Source organism: Heloderma suspectum, chromosome 10, assembly GCF_057233095.1.
Source record: "Heloderma suspectum isolate Gila_16-S chromosome 10, 16-S_ref, whole genome shotgun sequence".
Classification (NCBI taxonomy): domain Eukaryota; kingdom Metazoa; phylum Chordata; class Lepidosauria; order Squamata; family Helodermatidae; genus Heloderma; species Heloderma suspectum.
Genome location: NC_139467.1, coordinates 18,508,745 through 18,515,948, shown reverse-complemented (window position 1 = coordinate 18,515,948; position 7,204 = coordinate 18,508,745).

The window sequence follows — 7,204 nt, the reverse complement described above, 5'->3', positions numbered from 1 at the left end:
AGCTTCTGAATCAAAATGCTCTATTTTGCAAGGGAAGGAAATTCAGAATCTTGGTTTACTGTTGACCTGGAGCCAAGTGGAGGACTCCTGTAAAATCTGTTGCCTGGCATAGTTTCCTGCAAAATGGAAGATGGCAAGCTGCCTTTCGGTGAGCGAGCCAGGCTGTTGATCCATCTAGCTCAGTACTGTCTACACTGACTGGCAGTGGCTTCTCAGGTTGTCAGGCAGGAGTCTTTCCCAGCCTTACTTAAAGGTGCTAGGGATTAAATCTGGGACTTTTTGCATACCAAACATGTGCTCTGCCTGAGTCAGAGTCCTTAAACTTGCTTTAAAGTTGGGTGCATGGAAAAATGTTCTTCTTATGGCGATAGAGCAGGGTGCAGTAGGATCTGTCAAAGGTACTGCTGTTCACCGGTGGAATATCTGCCTGCTGGAATGTCTGGATACCTCCTTCCTCAAGGAGACTGCCCCACTCCTAACTTTGCCTCTGCTGTGTGGAGGCTCGTGGCTCCGATGTCACAGGGTGGATCCAGAACCAGTCAGAACTCTAAAGGAGCTACCCAAGGTGCTGAACCCTATTCCCAAAATAACCCAAAGAAGATTCACCACTCCACTGACATTGGAGCCACCAGCCTCAACTGCCTCTCTACACAGCCCCATCTGTGGTCATGGCATCTGATCTTTTTATACTTACATTACAGATTTCCTTCATGACAATGCTTCTTCCGTTGCTATTCGGACTTTGAATTGTTCAAACGATTTCACATTTATCTTGGTAATCCTTACAACCCCATAACTATTATCACCAATTGCAGATGGGCAGCTAAGACTAAGGGAATCGTGATTTCCTTAAGACAAGACTAACGAGTTTATGGCCGAGGTGAAGTTTGAACTATTTATTTATGTATTTATTTCATTTCCATACTGCCCAATAGCCGAAGCTCTGAGGGGTTTCCTAGCTCACAGCTGTAACTTAGCCACTATTGCTGTACCAGTGTGTGGTCTTTCTCTTATATTGGAAGACAGCATTAATTGGGGGCCTTGTAACCTACATGAACATGTTAGAGGTCACTGACTGACTAGCAGGGAAGCACTTACATAGGCAATCTCTTCAGTGCTTTCAGATGAAACTGTCCTGATCTCCATAGCCTAGCTTTCTGAATAGAGGTATTCAGTGTCCGCAGAGAGCTTACCTTAAAGTGCTAAGTCACGTCCATGACAGAGGCTCTCAGTTCTTGGCTTGGCAGGGGGCCATTTGCCCTTGTAAATGCCTCAACGGAGCCCATTGTCGAGCTCTTCTATCTCTTCCAGAGTTGGCGGTTTTGGTGAATACTCCTCGCCTCCAACATGGGATGGAATGCTCTCTGCTCATAACTCTGGAAATTCTAGTAGCCTTAATTCTATTAGCAGCTTGCACAGTCCAATGCATATATGGCTGTAAGAGTGTGCACACAGTACTCGAGATCATGAATCAAACTGAACTTGCATTTTGACTGCAATGCACAAACCCAAAAAGAGAGAGAGAGAAGGCTGGGATTGGTTCTAGGCCCTTTCAGGATATTGAAACTCTTATCTGTCAGGGTGGGGTTGGGGAATCACCTGATGTAGTAAGAACAGATGGGATCAAGTCCTAGCAAGGAGGACCTGCCTTAGAGGTGCAGCAGGGGCCACTGGGATGCTTCTGGAAGCTTACAAGCAGAGTAGGAGGATAACATTCCCTCTCCCTGTTGCTTGTCCTCGGTATCTAGTATTCAAAGGCAGGGGCCTATCGGGGAGAGAGAGTGGTGGTGGTAACCAAAATGCGGTGGTAACTACATTGTGGAACTCCATCCACCTGATGTTCACCTGATGCCTTTCTTACTAGTGGGAAGTCGACTGTAGTTCTGGGAGAGAATATACTTTGCATGCAGATGCAATCTCCAACATCACCAGGTAGGGCTTGGGGAAAAAGACTCCTGTCTGAAACCTTGGAGAGCTGCTGCCAGTCATTGTACACCAGCCTTCCCCAACATGGTGCCCTCCAGATACGTTTGGCTACAGGTGTGGTGGGAGCTGTAGCCCAGCACCAAGTTAGGGAAGGATGGTGTAGACCAGGGGTGTTGAATTCCTTTCAGCCTGAGGGTCGAATTCAATTTCAGAGAAGCTTAGCTTAGAAAATAAGTAAGGGGAGACATGACTGAGGTGTACAAAAGTGTGCATGATGTAGAGAAGGTGGATAGGGAGACATTTTTCTCCCTCTCTCATCGTTCTACAACCTAATGGAGGAAGCAAGGGATAAAAAAAGAAAGTAAGCATCATGGATGATCTGAGTTCACCCCTTTCTGCAGCTCTCCCTCAGGCAGCCTTCTCCAACCAGGTGACCTCGAAATGTTTGGGATGTTCGCTCTCATCGGCCCCAGCCAGCATGGCCAATGGTCAGGAATCCTGGGGGTTGAAGTCCAAAACATCTGGAGGTCTACCTTCTGCCCACCCCTGGCTTAGAGGACTCAGTGTTTGAGATCATCCCAAAGGAAAGGGCCGTACCTTAGTGGTATAGTCCCAGCTTTTCTGGTTAGGTGGCCCCAGGTTCAATTCCTGGTATTGCCATCTCAAAGGATCCCAGGCAGTTGGGCTGAGAAAGACATCTTGGATTGCTGCTGCTAGTCAGGGTCTAAGAGAACAATCCTATGCATGTTTAGATAGGAAAAGTCCTACAACTCCCAGCATTCAGTGCTGGGAGCTATAGGTCTTTATTCTGTCTAAACACACACTGGATAGTGCCCTAAGATACTGAGCTAGGTCAGCCAACATTTCGACTTGGTATAAGACGGTTGATCCCAAAGCCAGCTAAGCGATGTGTATGCTTCGACCAATTTTCACACTCCCAAGTTCTGCAAGCAACCTGACTAGTCGTATATGCCCTTGTAGCAAGAACTACTTCAAATGCTGCTTTGTGGCCATACCCTAAGAGGGATGGAAAGGACTCAGAGCTGCTGCTTTGCTCACAAGGACTGGAATTCTATCCTTCTAGCCTTACTGCGGTGGCAAGAGTGCTATGGCTCCAGTTGCTCGTTATCTCCACTGCACAGATTTCCTGGACTGCAAACTAACATTAGCACACTGGCAACTGGATCCATTAGTGGAAGAGAAGGGCGTTGCCTTCACTACTGAAAGTAACAAAGACTTCAAAAAAAAAAATCCAAGGTGGGTCAGCATAAAAGAACAAAAGCAATTTAGCTGTCCGGAATACCTTTGACCTTCCTGAACTGGAATAATAGCCTAGCGTGGGCTTATCAGTCACAGCATCTGTTATATAACTTTTATTCCCTTGAAGAAATGTTGAGACTGAGAGCGAGAGAAACAAGAGCTGAAAGGGGATAGAAAACAGAAGCAAAGGACTCCGCTTTTGGTTCCTTGTGTTCAAGAAGGATAAGCTCAGCTGGAAGCCTGGTTAAAGGAGGGCGACAAAGGAATTAACCAACCAGGACAGATGAGGGAGGGATTGCCTTAAGTCCTTGATCCAGCTGGAGTGCTTTTCTCCAGTGCAGCTGTTCTCTGCTCATACCTGAATTGCATGGGTTAACACACCAAGAGTGTTGCCAACCTCTGAATTAAAAGAAATGCTTGCTCCTCAGCTAGAATGCTTCTGTACATATGAAGACCACCTTATTTTTCCTTCCTCTCCCCCCAAATAATTTAAGTCCTGCTAAACACATACAGAATATGGTCTTGGGGATGGGCAGGGATGGGAGAGGAAGCAGCCTAAAGACCTTGAGTGTATTTCCCTCCAGTAATATACAGTTGATGGCAAACTACAGAGAAGGGCTGTAGCTCAGTGGCAGAACAGAACCTTTTCATGCAGAACATCCCAAGTTTACTTCCCCACTTCTCAAGGGAAAGACTCCTGTCTGAGAGCTTTTCTACACAACACATCTACATGAGGCATTTATTGTATGCTAGTGATTCCTTACAGTTGTTTACGGGCTCTTTAGACGACCCTATGATCTTCCATTTTTAATTCTGTTTTTTCAGAGCATTTTCCTGGGTGTTTTTTCTTAGAGCAGGGAAAATGGGGTATTATTTCTGAAAGTGAAAGGAAGGGTATTTTCCTACTTGTGTAATATTCTGCTGCGCCATCTGGAGGTTATGTAGCAGAAAAGCAGGAAAGGAAAAGCTCTTTGTGTAGAGCTCAGATCTCAATTCTGCGACAAAAGCAAAATTAGATGCAGAAGATTTACAGCCTAGTGTAGAAAAGCTCTGAAAATGTTGAGGTGCTGCCAGACAGTGCAGAATAGATAGACCAGCTTCCCCAACCTCCTACACTCCAGATGTGTTGGACTACAACTCTCATCCCCCATCCAGCTATGCCAACACATCTGGAGGGCAACAGATTGGGGAAGGCAGAGATAGACTAAAGTGAACTAGATGGATCAATGGGCTTACTCAGCATGTAAGGTAGTTTCCTGTGTTGTACTTTCCCTTGGCTACATTACAAGACGGAAACAGGGTTGCTCTTATCAGGTGCTTATCCCAAGGTAAGTGTGTATAGGATCACAGCTTTAATGCACCTGTAGCAGAGGTAGGCAACCTTGTGTCCTCCAGATGTTGTGGACTACAGCTCCCCTAGGCACCAGCCAGCATGGTTAATGGACAGGGATGATGGGAGTTGTAGTTCAACAACATACAGAGGGTGCCAGGTTGCCTAACCCTGGCTCCATAGTCATAGAATCATAGAATAGTAGGGTTGGAAGGGGCCTATAACACCACCGAGTCCAACCCCCTGCTCAATGCAGGAATCCAAGTCAGAGCATCCCTGACAGATGGCTGTCCAGCTTCATCCTGAATGCCTCCAGTGTGGGAGAGCCCACTACCTCCCTTAGCAATTGGTTCCATTGTCATACTGCTCTAACAGGAAGTTTTTCCTGGTGTTCAGCTGTCCGTGCCTTGAGAAAATGTCTCTTTCAGTCTAAAAAATTAAAAGACTGGACCTCAGGTGGCAGATTGGGAAGTTAAAGGGTGTGTTTCACTTAAGAAGGCTGAAGACAACTGAAACATACATAAATACACATGAGCACCAGTGGAGGCTGGTGGCTCTGATGTCAGTGGGGCGGTAATTCCACTCGGGGTTTCAGCACCTTGGATAGCTCCTTTAGAGTTCTGACTGATTCTGATTGAAACCCAGAGCAGATTCATCACCTCACTGACATCGGAGCCACTGATGAGCACCCAAAGCACATTAAATAGCAGCCATCATTTCACTTTGTGTGACGTTCAAGCAGATGTGGACATGCCTGTGTGCAAACAGCAAAAACAGTTGCAGTACCGATGGGAGCTTTCTTCCCGATGCAAACAGCTGGTTTGCATCAGGAATCCAGACATACTGATCTGGATTGGGACCACATTGGGGGCGAGGTTAATGCCCCCCCTCACCACCTCCAGGTTCTGATCCGGATCAGGCCCCTGCAGCTGTTATTTACTCTAAAACAAAGACCTCCCATTCATGCAATTGCTAATTGGGTGAATGGTGTCATGTTTAGTATGGATCCTAGAAATCCTGTACAGTATATACTAAAGGCAAACTCTGAGTGTGGATCCTTACATGGCCAAATAGCATCACCTACACACAAGGAGGGAGGAAGCAGCAGCCTTCAGGGAAACTCAGGTTTGCAGAAGTGCAAAAAATCTTTTTTTGGGGGGGGGGGATCCTAATGGGGAATGCCCCCTTGAAATAGCCCCATGATGTCTGAGCATGGACTCAGTAGGTAAGACTGGTGGCTCCGATTTTGTTGGGACTGTGAATCTATTCCGGCTTTTAGTCAGAACCAGCCAGAGCTCTAAAGGAGCTAACCAAGGTGCTGAACCCTAGTTCTGCACCTGCAAGTTCACCCCACTGAAATTGGAATCACCAGCCTCTACTGGTAGGCACAGAATGTCAACTGACTTCTTCTGGAGGGTGTGGGGAGAATGGAAAACGAGGGGGAATAGAATATCTCAGAAAAGAGCATGGCTGGCTGGCTGGCTGGCACCCTGAACAGGAGCTCACCACACTGCACCACTTTGTTGCAGGCCCTGTTTGTTTTTCTGACCTCCGCATCTCCAAGTTCTGGCAACCAGCTGAGTGGGTAAGCTCTGCCCACTTGATATTTCTAGTCAGGGGCAGGAAAAGAGCAGGTCTAATGTGAGTGGATGGTCCTGACTTAATACAAGCAATTAGACTAGGACTAGATATTTTTTTTGTGGGGGGGGCAAGGGGAGCTTTCCAATAACATTACTTCATGAAACTTTGCAGAAGCCAAGTGCACGGTGGACACTTCTAGACAGAAACTGAAATCCCTGGTTTAAATGAATACCAGTTCCTCTTCTGACCTCTAGACATGCCTAAATCTGAAAGCCAGATGTCCTGTTGATGTTTTCTGGCTAGAAAATATGGGCCCCACAGTACAATTTCACAGATGACCTCTCATGCTTTTACATCTGTGGCTGGATTATGCTTTGCCTGGCCTACAATGGATGTTAAAATTGTTCTTTCACAGTGCCACCTAGAGCCATCTCTTACCACTACACAAAGCAACCCATTCTCCTATTCTTCAAGGTCACCCTATTTCATCTTGTGGTTCCGTAGAGGAGTGTGGTGGCGCATGATCCACTTAGGTGATCATATCAGCAGGAGGAAGGAGTCCTTTGGCAGCGAGGGAAAAGCACTGAACCAGAGCGGTTGATTTTGCAAGCTGGATATATGCAATTGCAAAGACAAAGCAAAACGGCTGATAATTCCCCAGCCGACTGAGCTGCATCCTGTTTGGCTCATGAAGCAGATTAGGGAATTAGCAACCTAATTAAACTGTACTCTTCTAACCTGTTCATAATCAAGGCCCTGTTATGCCAGAGATTGCATAGGTAGCTATATAAAGCAGGGGTCCCCAACCCCCCAGCCACGGACCAGTACCGGTCCGTGGCCTGTTCGGAACTGGGCCGTACAGCAGGAGATGAGTGGTGGGCGAGTGTCCCTGTTCTTCAAGTAATAGGCTATGTAAATCTTTACGTAGCGGGCGCCATTTGCATCCCTGTTCTTTGCAGTAATAGGCTGCGTAAAGGTTTATGTAGCCTTGAAGAACAGGGATACTTGAAGAACAGGGATACAAATGGCGTTGGCTATGCCGGATGCCATTTGCATCCACAGTCCGGGCGCAGTGGGTGGACAGCAGCGGATGGACCTGGACCAGCC